At 41.6% G+C, this 21,070-nt stretch overlaps 2 pseudogenes; both read left to right on the top strand.

The window, feature by feature from the left end:
* Positions 1–2,767: 2,767 nt before the first annotated feature.
* LOC111736033 lies at positions 2,768–2,888 on the top strand (annotated as a pseudogene).
* Positions 2,889–12,483: 9,595 nt separating this feature from the next.
* Positions 12,484–12,601, top strand: LOC111736035 (annotated as a pseudogene).
* The last annotated feature ends 8,469 nt before the right edge of the window (positions 12,602–21,070 follow it).

Here is a 21,070-nt window from a genome sequence, read left to right as displayed (position 1 = left end):
TTCCCTCCTCTTCCACCTGTCTCTGTTTCTTTGCATTTTCCCAAGGTCTTTGACAAGAGAGATTTCGCAGATTTCGCTGTTCTACTTTTTTTCATTGTTTTTCCCTGGCATGATAATTTTACAAGGAAAATAAAGTTCTTGATGCCTCTCCTCCTTCGATTTATTATCGTAAAGACATTTTGCTTTTCTTTTTAGAGTTTGAGGTTATTTTGGGTGTTTCTCCCCCTCGTCCCTGGAGATCTGGGTTTGGAGGTGTCTCCAAAGATGATAATCTCTCTAATCTCTTTGTCTCACGTCCTCCCACTCAGAGGGGGCCAAAGTGTGATCGAGGGCTTGGCTTCCTCCCGATTCCTCCCTTTCTGACATTTCAGAGCCTTAGCTGTTCTTTCTTTATCTCTCATTGAAACAGATGCTTAGAAAAGGTTCCAATTACATGTTAAATTAAACTGGATAATGCAAGCATTTATATATGTGTTACCTGTGTAATATTTGAGCACTTAATATGTTTTAAGCATTATACATATATTAATGTATTTAAACACCACAGAACCCCTGTAATTTTTTAAAATCACATTTTACATATGAAGCAACTGAGGCCCAAAGACATCAATTGACCTGCGTAAAGTCGCACGGCCTGTAGGTGGTAGAGCTAGGATTTGAACTTGGTAGTCTGGCTCCACGACCATGTTTACACACACACATTTGTAAAACTCCATATGCGTATGCTCATTAATGTATATGTAGTCATGGTTACTGCAAGAATGAAATTGGTTATGTCTGTGTAAACATAAATATAAATAAGGAGCAGTAATTATTACTATGACTGAGAGTGAACTGAATACTTACTGTATGGCAGGCATGGTGCTAATCGCTTTTACTCAAATTATTGCATGTCGAGCTTTCTGCAGCCCGGCAACTTGCTACTATTGTCATTCCACTTTTTAGATGAAAACATCGAGGCTGAGAGATGAACTGATTTCTGCCAGATGATACAGTTTACAAAGATGGAACCTGAATTTCAACCTCGTTAAAGATCAGTTCTCTTTAAAATAGGATCGGCAACAACTATTAGCATTCATTGAGTCCTGTTCCATGCTCAAGACCAAAGAAAAAACATTCCAGCAGGTCCTCGCATCCCGTCATTTAGTTCAAAGTCATTTTGTTGTAACATAGAAACTTAACTCTTTTCATATCGATTGGCGTATGGTAAAATTGGTTTTATTGTACATCGTTTCATGGTAAAATTGGTTTTATTGTACATCGTTTCACTTAAAGCCACAGAACCTATTGATGGTGTTAAATGAAGACTTAACTGTACTTAGATTGTCATATGTCAACCATCCTCCGTATTTTGGCCTCCCTTTCACTCTTGAGTATGTCCCACTTTGGGCCATTGAGTTTTTGGCTGCTGGACAGATGAGGAAACTGAGTTTAGAAATTGTGTGACTTGACCAGGCCACACAGCAGTACGAGGGTGGGTTGGGTTTGAATGTTGATCCACCTGTCCAAAGAGCCAAAGCTCTCAATTGTTATAGCCACCTGGCTCCTCAGAGTTTTGCTGTCTCCAGGCTCCTCCCAAGAGCACATCTGGCTGGAAAGACCTGGTCTATAGGCAGAGATGCTCCCTGCTTCAACCCGAGTCCTCCAGGCTCAGCTGGGACTGCTGGTGCCAGAGCTCCTGGTTCCTCCCACCATCCTCCCCACACCACCTACCAGAGAAGAATCAGCTGAGGCACTCTCTTTTGTGTCTAGTATCTGGGAAAAGGCAGCTGCACAGTCTCCATCAGCATTTGCAAATTATTCATAAACTATCTGTGTAGACACCCGGGGCTCAGCCACGTACTTCATGGACCTGAACGTGGGTTATGGGAAGCTCATGGATGTGTGAGTTTGTTAGGAGGGCGGGCATCACATCAAGCACAAACCATCTTTATGCTTTCAGCCTTTCAATATCCAAGCCCACTTTCCCCCTTAGCATTAATAAACTTTATTTCCCCTGCAGTTGTAGGAGAGAGAGAGAGACCCTATAGAAAACTTGGAAACCAAAAAAAAAGAAAAACTCAGAAAATGGAAAACAAAACAAAAGCCACCTCTATCAATTCCATTTTTATTAGTTTTTTTTTTATTTTTAGTTTTAGATATTTGCATGAAAGCAAGAGATTTTCACACCACCCCCTTCTTTTATGATTATAATAGAGAAACAATAAAAGGACAGATTCTTAAGGGAAAAAAGGGACTTGCCTATTTTAAATAAGCAGAGAGCTTCAGTGTTGAGGAAATAATGCAAACCTGCCATTTATAGGAAAAGTCCTGTTTAGGGAGAAGGATTTTTCCTCGTGTTCCAGTGAGAGGCAGGAGGGACTCTGAAAGCAACAGTGGCCATCCGGCGTTCCGGAATAAAAGCCATTCCGAGAAGGGAAGTGGTGGGGTCCACTTCTCACACACAGCCCGTGCTGGGTCTCAGGTTTTCCAGTGGGAAGTGGCAGGCGAGACTTTTACTTCCTCCGATGGAATTTGTAATAAAACTAAATATATGTCCTAATTAAAATAAATGTGGCGGATGGGGCTCTTGAAAGCCGCTGCCCCCTGGTTCGGAGGGTTTTTCTGCTCAGTTGTGAAGCGTCATGCATGCAGGCATGAGCTGAGGCCCATTTTGCCCTTCCTCATCTAAACTTGCAAATGTCTAGTAGCTTTTATCAGAGGTGGGTGTTTGGCTGGGTCCTTTTTTTCTCCCAGTTGTTATATTTTTTAAATGGACAACCCTGTAGTCTATGGCCATGTTACCCTGAACGTACCTGATCTCATCTGATCTTGGAAGCTAAGCAGGGTCGGGCCTGGTTAGTACTTGGATGGGAGACCTCACCTTAGAATACCAGGTGCTGTAGGTGTTAAAAATAAAAAGAATAAATAAATAAGTAAATAAATAAATTGACAACCCTGTAGCCAGACAGGGTGATTGAAAGAAAGACTGAAATTTTCATCTTCCAAAACATGTTTTTTCAACCTTTCTTTGGATCACTAATGGGAACAATAACGCCCTACTGAACACCTATCTCCAAGATGCCTTAAGAGCGTGGTGAACACGTCATAAATATTGGTGACATGGCTTGTGGTAGCCAGCCGGGCATGTAGTTCTCTCCCCTGGACATGCTCAGGGGTCTCTTGTTCTTTCTGGGAGAAGCTGTTCTTGGATATTAAATAAGATAGTACTTGGCACAGACTAGATGTTCAATGTTATTTATTCTCTTCTCCTGCCCCTCACCCCGCTCCCCCTATTCCTCTATTTCATAAGTCGGGTTTGGAGAACCCCCTGGACATAGTGGGAAAGGAAGTCTGTGTTCAGGGGAATTGGAAAATGCTGGATAAGGAAGAGGAGAGAGAGAGCGGTGTGGACGTTGGGGGCAGGCGGCTTGGCCACCCCTGCATTTTATGTGGAGGAACAGTCTTAAGACTTGTGACTTTTGTGTGTGTGCTTTGTTTTTTGTTTTTGAACCTGTGACTCTCTGAGTCTGGTTTGTAAAGTTGTCCTTAGGATGTGAAAGATGCTCCTCGTGACTTCTTGTTCCCAGACTTCCCATCCTCTTGGGGTCCGGGGGCTGCTAATAACAGTTTGCCGGTCATACCTTAGTCTTCCTAACATTTCTAACCCCAGAATGTCTGCAGTCACCTGGTGTTCCGTCACACAGACTGAACATCACACTGGCTTTGGAGTCCATGCAGCTGAGTCTGAATGGGGGTGCCTTGGCACCTCGCTTAGCTTCTCTGGATATCACAGTCCTCAGATAGAAAAGGTGACGAGTGACAATAATAAAGTCTACCCATTAGGGCTGTTGTGAGGATTAAATGACAGAATGTGGTCCAGCGCCTGTCCTGGCATGTAGTGGGCACTTCACCGAAAAGACACATGATGATTTTCTTTTCCCTTACACATAAATAAGGCACAGTATTTGCCCTAGAAACATAGTGGTAGCTGTTATTAGTGGTAGTAGTACTAATAGTAGTGGTACTAGTACTGGGAGTAGTAATACAGGTAGTAAGCTTTTGGCTTAGCTTCCATTTAAAAGTCCATGTGATTTCTATATAATAACTCATCAGATTATTATATAGAAAAATAGTATGCTAATATTATATACAACATATTAATAAATAATTATTAACAATATTAATCATTGATTATATAATTAACATATTAATATTATATTATTCTTATAATAATATTATGTAATTATGTTATAATTACATTCTAATAATAATGCTGTTTGACAGAATTATTCCCTCAGGCATTTATCCATAAAAATCGCGATAGCCTAATGACAAGGCATTGTTAGCAATAAAATATTCCATACAGGTGAATTGCCAGATGAAAGGACACCTTTCCCTTTGTAAAAAGCAAAATTTCGAAAACTTAATTAAAAAAAACGCACAATGATGTTATGGAAAATGTTCCAAACTCATATTTTTCTCTCTTCTCAAACAGAAAAGCCCGAATATTATTTAAACTTTTCATCATGTGACTCCATTCGCTTTTGTGCCATGCTGTCACCCATGAGAACTACTAAAATCGGAGGGACAGTTCGCCCCTACTGTAAATGGCCCAGCCCATCATGCCTGTGTAGTTCTGCGTTTTACTGTACTTTCTTCGGCACGGCCGTCCGCTCTCAGACCATCCTCACCACACCTAAATTGCTTGGGAAACATCTGAAGGTAGCTACAGCTTTTTCGGTATGGAGCATATCGACTTTTTAATTTTGACTATTTATCTCATCCTTCGTAAGCTTTTCTCATTTACTTCCGGAAAAGTAGGCTCACTCTTCCTTTAAAAACCTTGTCCTGATAGCAAACACAAGCTATAACACAGAGCTCTTTCTTCTGTGGTCTTTCAAGGAAATTTGGTTTGCGGTGTATAAAAAGAAACGGTTTCTGCCATTGTTTTTTTGTAGAATTTTTACCTGCTGTTCACCTTGAAAGGACGTGTGCCTGTGGGGATTTTAAAGCAAAATAAAATAAAATAAAATAAAAAAGATTGAAACTTTTGAAGTAATCCAAATAAATATTCTGGATAGGTATTGCTAAGAAAAAAAATTCAAAACAGCTTTTGGAAATACCTGTCAATTATATCGTAAATTTTGCTTGCATATCACATTAGTAGATCCTGCGGATATGAAGTTTTTCAATCTTTTTGACGGGCAGAATAAACTTAAACTTCGGTGAGCTTCCAGAGAGGCATAGTTTGGTCTTTTATCATAGTTTTGAAGGCAAAAAAGATAACTGGAAATCTCTGGGAAGAATAGATTTTAAGGATTTCGGTTGAGTTATAAATACCTCAAGGAAAAGAACCATCTTAGTTTTGTTTTCTTTATATTCACTTAAATGTTTATTGGCTTTTGAAGCAGTTTGGTACAGAGTTCCGAAGTTGAAAATGTTTTGGACTTAGAGTGAGGAGGTGTGTTTTAAATTCCTGTGGTGTTCTTGCGTGATTCAGTTTAAGTCCCCGAGTCTCGGTGTCCCTCCACAAATAGTTACTGAGTGGCTGCTGTGTTCCACGTGCTGTGCCAAGTTCATGGACACGCAGGAACCAGCGGGACGCTCAGTGCCTGCCCTCGTGGAGTTTATAACTGGGCAGGGCCTCGTAAACTCTGATTCCCATCTTCCTGTTCGGTGTTTGGTCACATGTTCTTAAGACCTTATTATTTATGTGAATACATGTATGGTACTAAGAAATTTATACCACTCTCCTTCAGTAGCAGATAACCAGAGGAACCAAACTATGCAGAAGTCCGGCTAGATGCTGCTGCCAGCCAGAAGCTCTGTGAAGGACGTTCTCAGTTCCCTTTGTCGGGAGTTGGAGGCTGTAAGGACATACTAGCATCGTATTGAGGGGTCGGAAAGGGAAGAAATAACTTTCTCACTAAGCCCTTTTGAACTAAGATATGAAGGTTTTCAAAAACTGAGTTAAATACTTGATTTTCTCACTCTGAGCAATGCTTGTTGGGGAAAGCTTCACGGAGGAGGTGACCTTTGAGCGGGGTCTGAAAGGACAATTAGGAGTTGACCTGGCAGGTAATTTGTAGGAAGGACATTCCGAAAGACCAGTCATAATATTGTTTTTATTTGGTTTGGAAATGTACATTATTTGACATCTGGCATTGAATGTCGAAGTCTGAAATTCTAGACATTAAAAGACATTTCAGAAGAATATTGAGACTTCATGGTGAAGATCTGTTGTTTGGAAGAGCATTAAAAAAAATGCCCTGATGCATCCCCACCTGCCTTCACTTCTTGCTAAGGATAAACAATGATCCCTTCTTGGATTAAGGTCACCAGCCCACCTAGTGCCCCTTTAGGCCATCAAACTTGCCTCTTTAGTGCTTTTCCAGAGGTTTGGGTTAACCGAAGAGTCAGGGGCTTCAAAATTCTAGTTCCTGTTTAAAACTGGGTAAAACATAGTATCCTCCATTAGTGGAAAGTAAAGTGTGTCATTCGCTCCCTTAGAAAGAAGCAAGCCCTGCCTTCATGGAGCTTGCATTCCCAGGGGGAAGAAAGACAATAATAAAATAATCTTGCAGTAATATCAGAGAGTTTACTGCCTATGTTTTCTTCTAGAAGTTTTATGGTTTCAGGTCTTACATTTAAGGCTTTCATTCATTTCGAGTCTGTTCTTATATGCAGTGTAAGAAGGTGGTCCAGCTTTTTTTTTGCATGTATCTCTAATTTTCCCAACACCATTTATTGAAAAGACTGTCTTTACCCCATTGTATATTCTTCACCCCTTTGTCATATACTAAGTGAGCGTATAGGCATATATACAATGGAATATTACTCAGCCATTAAAAAAAAAAATGAAATCCTACCATTCGCAACAACACGGATGGACCTAGAGGTTATTATGCTGAGTGAAATAAGTCAGACAGAGAAAGATAAGGTCCATATGATTTCATTTATATGTGGAATCTAAGGAACAAAAAGAACAAATTAATCAAAAACAGACTCGCAAATGTAGTGGACAATTTGGTGATGGACAGAGGGGAGGGAGGTTGGGGGCCTGAGAGAATGGGGTGAAGGGTTAAAGAAGTACAAATTAGTAGTTGATAGATGGTCATGGGGATGGGGGGGGAGCACGGCAGAGGGAATGCAGTTAGCATGAATATGATGGCTAGGTAGAGGGCCAGGGGAGGGAGTCATTGGGAGGGAGCGCTTTATGAACTATATCAACGTCTAACCAATGTACTGTATACTTGAAACTAATTTAAGTTAATAAATAAAATACCCTTGCAAATAAGTATTTAGTAAAAGGATAAGGACTAAGAAGGAGACGTGTTTGGTAGGAAAGGAGGAGTTGTGAGACGTGAGACCTGAAGAGAATGTTAAGGGGATAAAGGAGAGAAGGATCTAGAAGGAGGAGAATGCTCAGAGACCCTCTGGAGGGAGTGGAGAGAGTTAAGCCCCCAACCTCCCTATGAGGTGCCTCTCTCTAAGGTCAGAATATTTCGTACCATTTCCTGTCTCCTGGAAAGAAGGACCCACCTTTTCCCAGCTTTGGAGAGTCTTAAAGGGACTTCCAGAGGCTGTGGCTATGACCGAAGGTGACTAATTCCTCAAAAAAGAAGTGCCCTTTGGTGATAGGGTGGTGATTTTGAATCTCACCTTGATTGCTCATGGGGGCCAAACTGGAGAGAAGTATGTCAGGGGCATTTCATTGTTCCAGTTAACATTTGAATGAGAACCTGGGGGCGTTTCATTGTTCCAGTTAACATTTGAATAAGAACCTCGGTGTTCCTTTGCATTGTGAAAGGAATGTCATAGTAAAAAACTAGAGCGTCCCTCCGAACCAGGGCCTCCTTAGAACTTGGAAAGCCACCTTCTCTGTCTTTCCCCGGCATCTGAATAGCATGCCCTACTTGGGCCCCAGAGGATGGGCTTCTTGAGAAATTCCTCGTTTTCTAATGATCCTGAGTCGTATCCTTTAAAAGCATGTTTTTGCTACCTACGGGATTAAATAAAGTAAATGAAAAGAGCATGTCAGAGTCGGGCTCTAGGCAACTGAATGAGGCCCGTGGCTTCCAGTAGGGCAAATTGAAATGTTCCCTGCCTTTCTCATTTCTTTCCCCAGCCCGCCCTGGTTGTGGCGACTGAATACAGCATGTGCCTAAGTATCTACTCCTTGTTTGCATGGAAATAGTGCACCAATTGGATCCCACAGCATTTCCTTCCTCTCCTGACAGCTTGAATTTTTTTTTTTTTTTTTAAAGTGGCTTTGATAAGAGTCAGGGCCAAATTATTAAATCACCAGGGTGACCCTTTCTGTTGTTCATCAGCCGCTAATGAACTTAGAAAATTGGGATCTCATCTGGCAGACAAACTCATTTTGTTTGACACTCAGCTTAAAACTATTTGTAAACAAGAACAAATTGCGGTGTGTGTGGGTTTTTTTTCCCCGCTCCAACGGGCCCTGTGATCGGTACACGTGGGTTTTCGAGGTTTTTTTTCTCTTTAAACGTCTAGAGGTTCGTAGAAACAAAGCATTGGGTTTCTTCCTGTCTTGGCTGCTTGCATTTGTGTTGGCTATCGGCCTGGGTGTGGACCTCGTACACAGCTGGCGTGGTACATTAGAAGGCAGGAAGATGTGCATGTGACCGGTGGCTTGATCAGTTACTCGTCAAGTGACTTTATTGAATTGTTTAACATCTTTGTTACCCCAGTATCCTGATTCACAAAATGGATAGTTAACAGGTAAAATGATGACAATATATTATCGTATATTGTATATATGCTGTATATATATACATAGCAATATATTGTTTTCATAAATATAAACTGTATGTAAAACATACATATATGTATGTACACACACATATACATATAAAATAAAGATTTATTTTGTGCTTATTAGTACCTGCAATTATCTCCTGAAAACAGAACAGATTTCTTTGAGGGTAGAAAGTCACTTCCATTGTAACTTTTCAACATATTTTTTATTTAATCGGGCATTGGAATACCTAAACTCCGAAGTCATTTAAAAAGCAAGTAGAGCGTTAAACATCTTTACCTTCAGTTTTTTCTGTTCCCTCAAATTTAGAAGAAAATTCAGAAATTCTTTAGTTAACTGCTGGGGGTTCCCACTCTATAAACAGGAAGTATGGAGGAAAATAGACGTTCAGGAGTCAGATTGCCGAGTTTATATTCTTGCTCCATCACTTACTGGCTGTGTGACTTAAGGTATATTACCTAGTTCCCCCTTCTGTAAAATTGGTATAGTAGTACCTAATTTACAGGGTTGGACTTCAGTAAGACACTGTAGATAAAGCACTTTAAATGCAGTGCTTGGCACAATGATACTTAATATGACAATATACTACTATGACTAGTAATATTATTGTTTTATTCATTGGCAATAAAGCAATTACTGCAATTGTTAAACAAAACAAAAAATAGAGAAGGTTTCTAGTTAAACTGACTCTAGTGGGGCCCTCAAAGGGGACTCGCCGAGTCGGTGGTCCCTGAGGATGGATTGGAGGTCATGTCCTGAGTCATCATGCACAAAAAGAGGATAAAAGAGAAGAAAGTGAAGGATTGTCTTAGAGGTTCAATATTGATCGGTTTTACCAACTTCGAAATCTCCTTCTGAGCACGTAAGTCCTCCCTTTCATCCGTCGATGAAAGAAGACGCTGATCTCCGTGCCCCACCCCTTCTTGCCCTGGCCTTCCAGCACAGCCTGGTGATCAATAGCCACCAGGGGATTTAGAGCCATCTCTCTACAGAATCATACAGTGGCACTAGCACTGCCTTTGCCTTGTTCACGACCATGTCCCCTGTCCCCAGCTAGGTTGTTTCTCAAATGCATATTTGTTTAAGTTAAAAGACACAGCCTTCTGCCTGGAGAACCTCTAGTGGCCACCTCTTCTTCCTTTCGTGGTAACTCATTTCTCAAACTTCTCACTCGTTTTCCATCCGCTGGCTCTAGTCCGCCTTCCTATACATCTCATACCGCTCTTCTAAAGTTGTTCTTTTCTTGAAAAGCGAAGTCCTTGTTTACAGGGAGTCGTACTCTGACGAGAGAGATCCAGGCCCAGCTAACTAAATATATTTTGCTAAGTGCTGTGACAGGCGACCTGGAAGACAGGTGTGATCTTGTATTGTGAAATGATGGGAGACTTAATATTATATGTGTGAACCAGAGACAATGGGCATTTATATCATAAGATTATTGTGTAGATTAAACCAGGCAAAACGCTATAGTGTCTTGCCTAGCACGCTTATGTCTAGAAATTGCTTAGAATAAATAAGGGTGATTGGTAGAATCTTTTTTTTTTTTTTTTAAACTTGACTATTTTGATAGGGACCAATCTGTGTTATCAAGCCCTGGCTGTTCTGATGTCACTGATTATTTTTTTAATTGAGGTATAATTCACGTACCATAAATTTCACCCTTTTAAATGTACAAGTCAATGGTTTTCATGTTCAGTGGTTTTATATACTGAGTGTATTTACAAGATTATGTTACTGTCACTACTATTTAGTCCCAGGACATTTCATTGCCCCCAGAAGACACCCCATACTCATTAGTGGTCACGCCTCAGCCCTTCTTCTTTGAGTCTCAGGTAAACACGTTCTATTTCTATGGGTTTGGACTGGAAGATGCTTGAAGGTTTCTCTCTCTGCCATCTTGAATGCTTCCAAGTCATGAATCTTTCCGTGTTTAGGTCTGATAAACATTTTTAAAAATATGTGTTGATTTGATGAAGAGGAGGAAAAAAATATAACTGAAGCAGCAGAGCAAGAAGATAAGAACTCGGAATTTAGACTTAATTTTCTCCTTTGCTCTCTGGATAACTTTGGACATGCCATCCTGTTGTTCGAGCCTCAGTTTCGTGAATTCGGATGATTTGTGTTAGGTTAGGCAATTGCTCCCTCCCCAACCTCACTTTTAGGGTTAAACTCAATGATTTTGAGTTGTATGTGGGTGTATTTGCTTCAAATATGTGCTTGTTGAGTACATTCCTGCTCTCAATAACCCACAAAACCAGCATTGCTTGCTTTTTTTCAGTTTCAGTGTTCTATATAAAAATAAATATATTGAGTATATGTATTTGTGTGTGTATAAAACGGTGGCATTTTTTTTTCAGGCAACTGTCTTGTGAGGATTAATGAGATAATTTATGTAAATTACTCAACACAAGGTTTGGCACTTAGTAAGCACTGCATAAAAATTCTTTGCTAGGTGAATGATGGGTTACCCGGGGTAGACCAGTTGACGTTTGCCTGTGTAAAACCTGCTAAATTGGTTGTCCCAAATGATCCCAGCTGGAAGCTTTTTTGATGTTGGGATAAGGCCTCTGATATCTGCTTTCTTTCCTTCTTTGCCTTCACTGGTTTGTGGAACATGTCAGTGTGAAATTATAGATTTGGAAAAACAAATGCTGTGAGAGGAGCAATTTACCTTATCCTGCTCTCTTCAAGTGGCATGGGAAATGAAAAACGTCCAAACTAAGACAAATTTATTGGATACCAAAACCACCAGGCTATTGATTCTTAAAGCCAGACAGCAAGGTTATGAATTGGGTGATAAAAATGGAAAGCATTTAGCTTGACTTCTGAGATGGGGACGGCTTTGTGTGTTATCACAGCTATTGGGTTTTCTTGACAGCGCCACAACTAATGAACTCGCACTTATTAACTAGGCTGTTTACTTTATGTGCTGCATCTGTCTAATGTGTTGTGTGAATGAGATATAGCTGAACAATTTCATTTTTTTTTTTTTTTTGTAGAAGCTAGATGCTGGCAATTTAATCTCTAATTTTGAAGGTGGCAGGAACATGAGCTGGAAGTTCTTATCTGGAACTAGAAAAGTAAGAGATTGTTAGAAGCCAGGAATAGTTCTGTACTCTTGCAGAGGGGGCATTTATGTCTCCTGAGAGAATTTGGGACTAAATAAGCAGACGCCGTATTTTGTGTGTTAGAGATCAATTACGGAATCTGCATTTATTTCCATGAAGCCTGGTTTCATGCTGTTTCTCTCACACGGTTAGAACATTGAGACCTGCGGTAGCTTTCAGGCCATCCTGTCCATTCTCCAGCTACCTTGAATCAGCCCTGCTGATCTTTGACAGGTGACCTCTGGGGACTGGGCATCTCTGACCTCATAGAACTGAAATGCTTCCCCCTGACTTTCTGCCATGTGTGCTTTTCTTTCTTGACTTTTGCATGATGATGAAGGTAACTGTTATGGGATGAGTTGTGTCCTCCCCAAAATTCATAAGCCGGAGTTCTAACCCCCAGAACACGTCCTGATTGGGAACTAGGGTCATAGCAGATGTAATTAGTTAAAATGAGATCGTACTGGATTAGATTGGGTCCTGATTCGATATGACTGGTACCCTTATAAAAGGGGAAATTTGGACCCGGACACGAACATAAGGAGGATGCCTTGTGGGAACTAGAGATGTGCTGCTCCAGGCTGAGGGACCAGCAAAAGCTCAGAGAGAGTCTATGGCCATGCCACCCTGAACAAGCCTGATCCTATCCGATCTCGGAAGCTAAGCAGGATTAGGCCCGGTTAGTACTTAGATGGGAGACCACCTAGAAGACCAGGTGCTGTAGATATAAAAAATAAAAAATAAGGGATTGTATGCTGACGAGGTCCTTGCAATATGCGAGATCAACCAAGGGTAGCCTCGCCTAAAGAAATGAAAAAATAATAAAAGCTCAGAGAGAGTCCTGAAGAAGAGCCTCTTCTCGTGCCTTCAGAGGATGCGTGTCCCGCTCACAGCGTGGTCTCGGAGTTCTGGCTCTCAGAGCTATGAGACGATACATTTCTGCTGTTTCAGACCCCCCATTTGTGGTCCTTTGTTACACGGTCCTAGGAAGCTAATACAATAACCCACTAAACATCCGATGCCATGAAAGTATGATTATTTATAAGAGGGGAAAAAGCAAAAGGTGCATTGTACCTTCTTACCCCCTTTCAGTTCTTTTGTTTTTTAATGATCAAACTGTCATTGAGCACTTGATTAATTTTCATTGTAGAGTTGCTCTGTGCCAGGTAATAGGCTGGGCACCCTTCCGCCATGTTTAGTTTTGGTTCTACCTGCTACGATGTGTGTAACGTGGGGCGTGTGATTTCACCCAGATTGAGCCATGGTTTTCTTATGTGCGTGCAAATATTGGGAGTCTTGAGAAGATTAAATGAGATGTAAATGTTTTCAGGTGTCCACCGTAGAGCCAGGCACAGAGTAGACTTGCTACTGAGAGACAACAGCTACTGTCACTTGAGTGCCCTAGGTGCCAGGTTCTAGAAATTTAAAATCATTATTAATACTAAAGATACATCCTTATGTGCATAGAGCAAAGAGATTCAGAGAACCTAAAGAAAAGCCATTTTTATCAAACCAGGATGTGTACACAAGTGTTCATAGTAGCGTTATTCAGAGTAGCCAAAAGATGGAAACAACCCAAATGTCCATCAGCTGATGAATGAATGAATAAATAAATGTGGTATGTCCACGCAGTGGATTATTATTCACCCATGAGAAGGAATGGCACAGTAATACATGCTAGAACATGACTGAGCCTCAAAAACACATTAAATAAAAGAAGCCAGACCACAAAAGACCACATATGATATGATTGCACTTATATGAAATATTTAGAATTGGTAAATCCATAGAGACAGGAAGCAAATGGATGGTTGCCAGGGGCTCTGGGTAGGGGAAAATGGAGACTGACTGCTTAAGGGGCATGGGGGTTTTCTTCTGGAGTATTGTAATTTTTTTGCAATTAGACAAAGGTGGTAGTTGTGCAAGATTATTAATGCACTAAATGCCACTAAATTGTGCATGTTTAAATGGTTAATTTTATGTTATGTGAATTTTACCTCAATAAAAAGGAAAAGCCCTTCTTGTTTAATTGCAAGGGTATTTATGTGGCCTAAGTCAAGGGCACATTGAACAGGGGTTAACATGTATGACAATTGAGAGCCATCACGCAGTATAATTCGAATACCTGGAAAGCAGGAGGCTCATCAGCATGTACTCTTGACTCTTGGGGACTTTTTAGGACCTGCGGCAAATAATGTTTCTGTTTGTTTAAATGGGGAATTTCCTTCATGACACTCTCCCTCCTGTGGCTTTGGTGACACTGTGACTTTTCATTCCAGCTCATGACTAGGACTGAGTCACAGGCCATCTCCAGACCAACTCTTGGAGAAGGACAGTGACGCTCTGACACACTGACACCAGCTGTGATTTATTCCCTGCTGCTGGAGGTCCCATCTCTCAGCATGTGCTGCTTCACTGTCCTGGTGTGTTCGGGCTGTTACTGTAGCCTGGGTGGCTTATAAACAATAGAAGTTTATTTCTCACAGTTCTGGAGCCTGGAAGTCTGAGATCAGGGCTGGGTTCTGGCGAAGACCCTCTTCCGATTTGTAGACTGCCAACTTTTCCTTGTATCTTCGTGTGGCAGAAAGAGTCCCTTTGATAAGGATACTAATCCCATTCATGGGAGCTCCACCCTGATGACCTAAGTATACTTCTCAGAGACATTACCTCCTAATACCATCATATTAGGAATTAGGATTTCAACATATGAATTTGGGGAGAATACAAACATGCAATCCATTGTACCCATGTATGGAACAATTAACATGTGGCAACAAGAAATGTCCCCCAAACCAAGGACAATGCTATTGAGATGGTCCCCAGCTGGGTCTGCCACCAGAAGCATTTACATTGGCCTCTGGGCTGCACATTTACCTCCTCCTAAGCCGGTGCTCACACTGGTTTCAGAGTTGTTAGTTTTCTTAAACACAGATGCTATAATTCCTGCTCAGGAATATTCAGTAGCTGTCCAGGGGCTGCAGAATGAAGTTCAAGTTCTCTACTTAGCATTCCAGGTTATCCTAGTCTTATTCCCTTGCATACATCAGCCTCCTTATTTGACTTTGGAAAGAGTGGCTGGTGGCCATTCCCTGGTCCCAGGCCTGTCTTTACTCTTTCTCTGGTGGTTCCCTCTGCAACAGATGACTTCTCTTTCCTCGCCAGCCTTTTGAAATTGTGCCATCCTCTTGGGCTCAGCTCAGATGTTTTCCTCTGAGAACCTTGTCTCTCCCCATTCCTGTCTTGTGTCCATGGTCATGGTGTCTGTGTCCGTATGCCCTCTGCACTCTCAAAAGGCTCCTCAAGGGCAGATCAACTCTATGGCTGTATCCCCAGCCCCAAGCTCCATGCCTGGAATGGAATGTACGCCCAGGGAGCACGTGCCACGTGGACTGGGATGAATGGCAAGGAGTAGAGAAAAGGGAGAGACATAGTTGCTGCTTTTCCCCATTTGCTACAAGAGATGTTTACATAAAATCTCCATAGGCCTTGGAACGCGGAGGAAAAATAGACTCTCCAAGTTAGACACATACTCCTCCAACGGTCGGGGAGACTGGAGTGCATTTTGCAGTATCAGCCCTTGTTAAATGCTTAGGAGTGTTTGCTTAAGCAGAATGAAAATGGGAGGCATGCCTGCTTAAATCATCCCTTTCCAGAATGAAAATCAAAAGGACAAAGACCAAAACACTCCCCGATGGTGGCTTCACGGGTAGCCTCGTGGATGTGATTAAGAGCTAATTTAACATTCAGAAGAAAAACATAAAAATCAGCCTTCCAGAGCTGTAGTCTGACCCCAGGAAAAGTGCACATCCTCAGGAAAGATCAATTTGCATTAAAGATTTGTTTGGCAATGCATTGTTGAGAGAGGTTAATGCTGTAAGTGGAAATTTTTGATTGCTTCTCGATCTTTTCTCTGTTTTCGCTTCTCCACCTGTGTCACCCCAAAGAGAGCGCCATGCCAGAAGTGACATTCACACTGCCCGCCTATTGACATCTCTATTAAATTTGAGTTTCTGCCCTTAAAAAACAGAATCTGCGTGGTATGGTGTAATATAAGGGATGGAAATTAAGCAAAGTACTGGGATGCAGATCAATACCTTCCACTTCCGCGGGCCAAGGGAGATGGCTTTGGAGTAAATGATTTCCACAGCGAATTTGCTCTTCTTTCCTGGTATGTACCTCATGGAAACCTTCTCTGAGGGACGGTGGGGACTTAGACCACGGGTTTTTAACCTCAGCCCTATTACCATTTTGAACTAGATAATTGTTTGTCGTGAGGGGTTGTCCTGGGCCTTGTTTATCAGCATCCCTGACTTTTACCCACTAGATGCTAGTAGCACCCTGTTCTCCCCAGTCTTGACTATCAAAAATGTCTCTAGATATTGTCAAACGTCCCTGGAGTAAGGAGACAATCGAGGATCTCTGTCTTAGAGGGTCACCATGTAGATAAGTAGGAGCTAGTCCAGTAGGCAGCAAGCAGAAAGGCATGGCAACCTTCGTTCGAGGCCGCTCCAGCGTTGGGACATAGAGCAATGAGGTCCACAGGAGTCAGATCATGGAGGCCGTTAATGCCACACTGAGGAAAGCACATCGGATTGAAGTCAGAAGTCTTGGGGTTAACCCCAGGGCCCCTCTTCCCAGCTGTGTGACTTGAGTCACTTAGCCTTTTGAGCCTCAGTGCTCCTATCCATCAAGGGAAGTCCTACAGATTGGTGGTAAAGCCTGAATGAATTAAGACCACATGGAAGTGTCAGTATGACACCTGGTACCTTAGCTGCCCAGTAAATGTTGTCTGCGCCCCCGAGTGCTCTACACCCAGTTAAACCAGTTCTCTCTGGTTCCAGCACCACCCGCACAGGCCGTTTATCCAGCCTGTATTACTGCTCAGCCTCCTGGGTTCTCTGCTTCAACTCCTTTCTCGTGACCGAGACCAAACTTTCCTAAATGGGACAATGGCTTAGGAGATATTTAAACTTGTACTGTTCAGCACTGTGGCTTTTGAGCACTTGGAACCTAGCTGGTTCAAATTGAGGTGGGCTGTGCATGTAAAGCACACAGTGGCTTTCGAAGGCTTAGAATGAGAAAAGAATGTAAAATATCTCAACATTTTATATTGATTATATGTTACCATACTAATGTTTTAGATATGCTAGGTTAAATAAAATATGTTATTTAAATTAATTTCTTTCATTTCTTTTTACCTTTTTTAAAGGCGGCAATGGAAAACAGGATGAGTTTTGTAAGAATAGCTATTATCTTGTCCAAGGAAGCGTGTTGATTTTTCAAGAGAGAATCATTTCTTGTTACTAAGTTTTGATACACTTTGTTTCACGAGGCAGTCTCTTTTTAAAGAATGAGAATGGTTCTTTTACAAAAAGCAGTAACATATTGAAAAATGCATAGTTTATAATAAAAATAATAATAATGATAAAGCATGGTTTATTTTTTTTTTCTTTTGGTAGATGTCAGCATTTCTTTCCTTTTTAATAGTTCGCTCTTTACAAATACACAGCGCCTCGAGGCAGGAGCAGGGCGCAGCCATATGTTAGTTCCTTCACCCCCTTTGTTACGGATTGAAATGTTTCTGTCCCTTTAAAATCCCTGTGTTGAATCCTAACCCCCATGAGATGGTGTTAGGAGATGGGTCTTTGGGAGGTGATTAGGTCGCGAGGGTGGGGCCCTCATGAATGGGATTAGCATATAAAAGGCCCCAGAGAGCTCCCTCGCCTTTTCTGCCCTGTGAGGACACAACTAAAAGGTTGTTTATCTCCGAACCAGGAAGCCAGTTCCTCATTAGACACAGAACGTGCCAGGATTCTGGGACCTCATAGCCTCCAGAACTGTGAAAAATAAATGTTTGTTGTTTAAGCCACTCAGTCTGTGGTACTTTTGTTCTAGCAGCCCAAATGGACTACGAGGCCCTTCTCCCTGATTTGTGGACATCACAGCAAGGAGGCAGTTGTGTCTGTGTCATCCTTAGAATTTGATTGGCCAAGCAGCTAAAATTCAACTGACTCGTTTTAATGTTGTTGATACTACTACAACATCTCACGTTGCCGTGCAATCGTATTTTCGATTTCATTTGATCTCCCTCGATCCTTGCAACAACCCTTAGCGCTTGATAATGCCATGGGCTATCCCCAAAACAGAGGGGAGCCTCCAGAATATTGAATGACTTGCTAAGGTCCCATAGCTGATGTGCGGAGCCCAGGTCCTGACCCCTGGTCCTCTACAAATGCTGTGAGGCCCATGTGAAATGAAGGCGTGCCTTGGGGTTTGTTTTTAATATAACAGAAACAAGAGTAGGCAACACTCTGAGGCTGCAGGTAGCATGCTCTAATTACAGGGTTGTGTGAAATGGGTGGTTGAAGACTGGACCGGAGACCCTAATGAGGCCTCTGCCCCTTCATCTGGGACATCACAGTGGTTCTGAGGGCAAAAGGACATGTTTCCGTGAAGCAAGAGAATTTGACTTCGCGGCAGGATCAAGACAAACTAAGTTGTCGGGAATGGTCCTTAGCATCCTTAAAACACAATGAACTCCCAAGTTTTCATTGTTTGTTCCAAAGCATATTGCATGTGGCTTTTCCTCTTGTAGTTCACATGATCAATTTTTAAACAGTGCCTTCGAGGCCAAATGCCATTTTCCAAATGAAAAAAGAAATCCGGAACTCCAGTTTGACAGGCCAAAGGATCATCCGCAGGAGGGAGATGCTTTGGGGCCTGATGTGCAGAGAAGAGACGGAGGGAGGAGGCAACCGCGGGACCGGCCTTCAGAAGGGATGCTCCAGGCTCGGAGTAGAGGCCAAAGGCTTCTTGTGTGTGTTTCCCTGCGGGGCAGAGGAAGGAGAGAAAGTACCAAAGCGAACTTCGCAAGTGACCTCCAATGTAACAAAGAGTGTCTGGGGGACACGTCATTGCCACAGGGACCTACTTGAGGCAATGTGAGGATTTTGTTTCTCATATTATAGATGTTGTACAGTCAGACAGCTCGTTGGTAGGCTTCAGTTAAAAAAAGGGTTTTCTGAAACCATATTAGCATGACGGCAAGGTACTTGATGGCTCAGCACCTTCATTCATTCATTTGTTCATCGATTCATTCAATGAATGCCTCCTGTGTGCCTGGTTATACACTGAATATAAAGCAGTCATGGTTATTTACCCAAGTGGAGATTGAAATCTAATGGGTGAAGGAATCATTAAATAAGTAGGTCCTTGTAGGCACAGCCAAGAGTTTAGGATTTCAGGGCTGAGGGGAAACATTTAACAATTTCAAGTGTGATCTGAGTGAGGAGGTTACTGCAGGAGGCACAAACATGAGACAGTGGTGGCTTGGATTCATATAGTGACAGTAAAACTGGAGAGAAGTAGATGTATTATTGGGGAGAGCGCATGTTTTAGAGGTAAAAATGGCAGGATTTGAGGATGGATAGAGTTGACACAATGAGACAGGTGATTGGCGTGAACAGCTTGAGATGTCTGTGTAGTCACGTGCCACATCACGATAGACCACAGATAATGATAATAGCAAACAGCAAAGCTCACATTTGTTGAGGGTCCTTCTGCTATAGGACCTGTCTTATAAGCTCAGTGAGAGTCAGTTCTTTGCCTCCTTAGAAACTGGGACAGCACCTTACAAGAAAGGTTTACTGGAGACTGGGTGACAGTGTATGACTGACAGGATTCAACCAATCTTCTAGTTACAATCCATGGCCCAAATCTGATATATGCCCCTGATTAGTTGGGGAACCTAAGTGATTCTGAAGGGTTTAGGCCATTGGGTTCCTTAGACATTTTTTTTTTTTTTGAGGCTACTTAGATTTTTATTCCTTCCTCATGTGCAATGTTTCCAGACAATCCACACATCTCGAATAGCCATGAAAAATCATTTCTAACATCCATGATGCTACTTAAAAGACAGCCTCTGGTGTTGATCAGAGATGTCTGGTGCACAGCGTTCGGAATGTGGGCTTCTGACTGGAGTCTTTCAGATGGGAACCAGGCACCCCTGGGAGGTATAGTCCCAGTTAGGATCCTGCAGATGTTAACTCACCACACCTGGCATGTAAACTAAGTCTAACATGTATGAACTGTACTGTCCGTGCTCAAGTATTTTGAATCACCGCAGTATAACAAGATATGGTGGTGATTTTAAGCTTTTAAATATTTTTAAATTATAAAAGCAATGCATACTCCTTGTATACAATTTAGGAAAAAAATATATTCATGTAATTGAAATGACCCATATCCTATACCCAGAGATAACTTTCAACATTTACACCTTTTTTCATATCTACAATTATGGAGATATTTATACATGTATATACACTTTATTATTACACTAGACAGAAGGATACTTGCAATCATATTTTATGTGCAAATTTGAACCCTTTTGTGGCTTAACAGATCATGATCATTTTTTTGGCTCCTACATTGTTCTTTATAAATGTGATGGTCATTGATTAAGAAAAATGGCAGATGCTTAGGAGGAGAAATTGACCAGCTTGGTCAAGAAATTGGAAGTTGGATTTGAGGGAGGGGTGGTTAGAGATGACTCTTAGATGCCCATGTTAACAGATGGGACAGTCTCTCTTTCCCCGAACAAGGGCAGGTTAGGGAATGATTTTCTGAGGCCATTTGCACATGGTTGGGCTGTAATTTCCAGCCCACTTCCGGTTTCTTCCTTCCTTTTTTCTTCCTGTGTTGACTTCTTGGAGTAACTTCTAATATCAATAGAGATTTTTCTTTAAAATGTGTTTTTAGTACATAGAGGTGTCATTTAAAAGTCAAATCTATGGAGGAATTTTTTTTTACCTGCTGAGTTTAATTTCAGGTGTCAGTGTTATCATAAAATGCAAACCCGCTAGACTCTGTTTTAAAACTTTGTACAAATTATGCCAGTTGAAATGAACTTATGCAGATGGAGAGAGGGAAAGGAGGAAAATAAGTGTTTTAAACAGTTTTTTAATGTTATTTAAATATTAATGCCACTTGAGTTCAGCTTCATATACATTCCTACTTTCTCCCAAAGTCTAAATGCATCTATAGCTTTCCAATTATATTTATGTTTATTGTACTTTGGCGGGGAGGGCGGTAATATGTGTGACCCTGAGAAAGAAAATAGTCATAAGCTTCAATACGAAGGATTGAGGTTAGATGAAAATGAAAAGGCCTCGAACAGTCGTCAGAATCAATTACT

Source organism: Pteropus vampyrus, unplaced genomic scaffold (genome assembly GCF_000151845.1).
Source record: "Pteropus vampyrus isolate Shadow unplaced genomic scaffold, Pvam_2.0 Scaffold16, whole genome shotgun sequence".
Taxonomy (NCBI): domain Eukaryota; kingdom Metazoa; phylum Chordata; class Mammalia; order Chiroptera; family Pteropodidae; genus Pteropus; species Pteropus vampyrus.
Note: the sequence above shows the minus strand (reverse complement) of the source record. Positions and strands in the feature narration are given on the sequence as shown.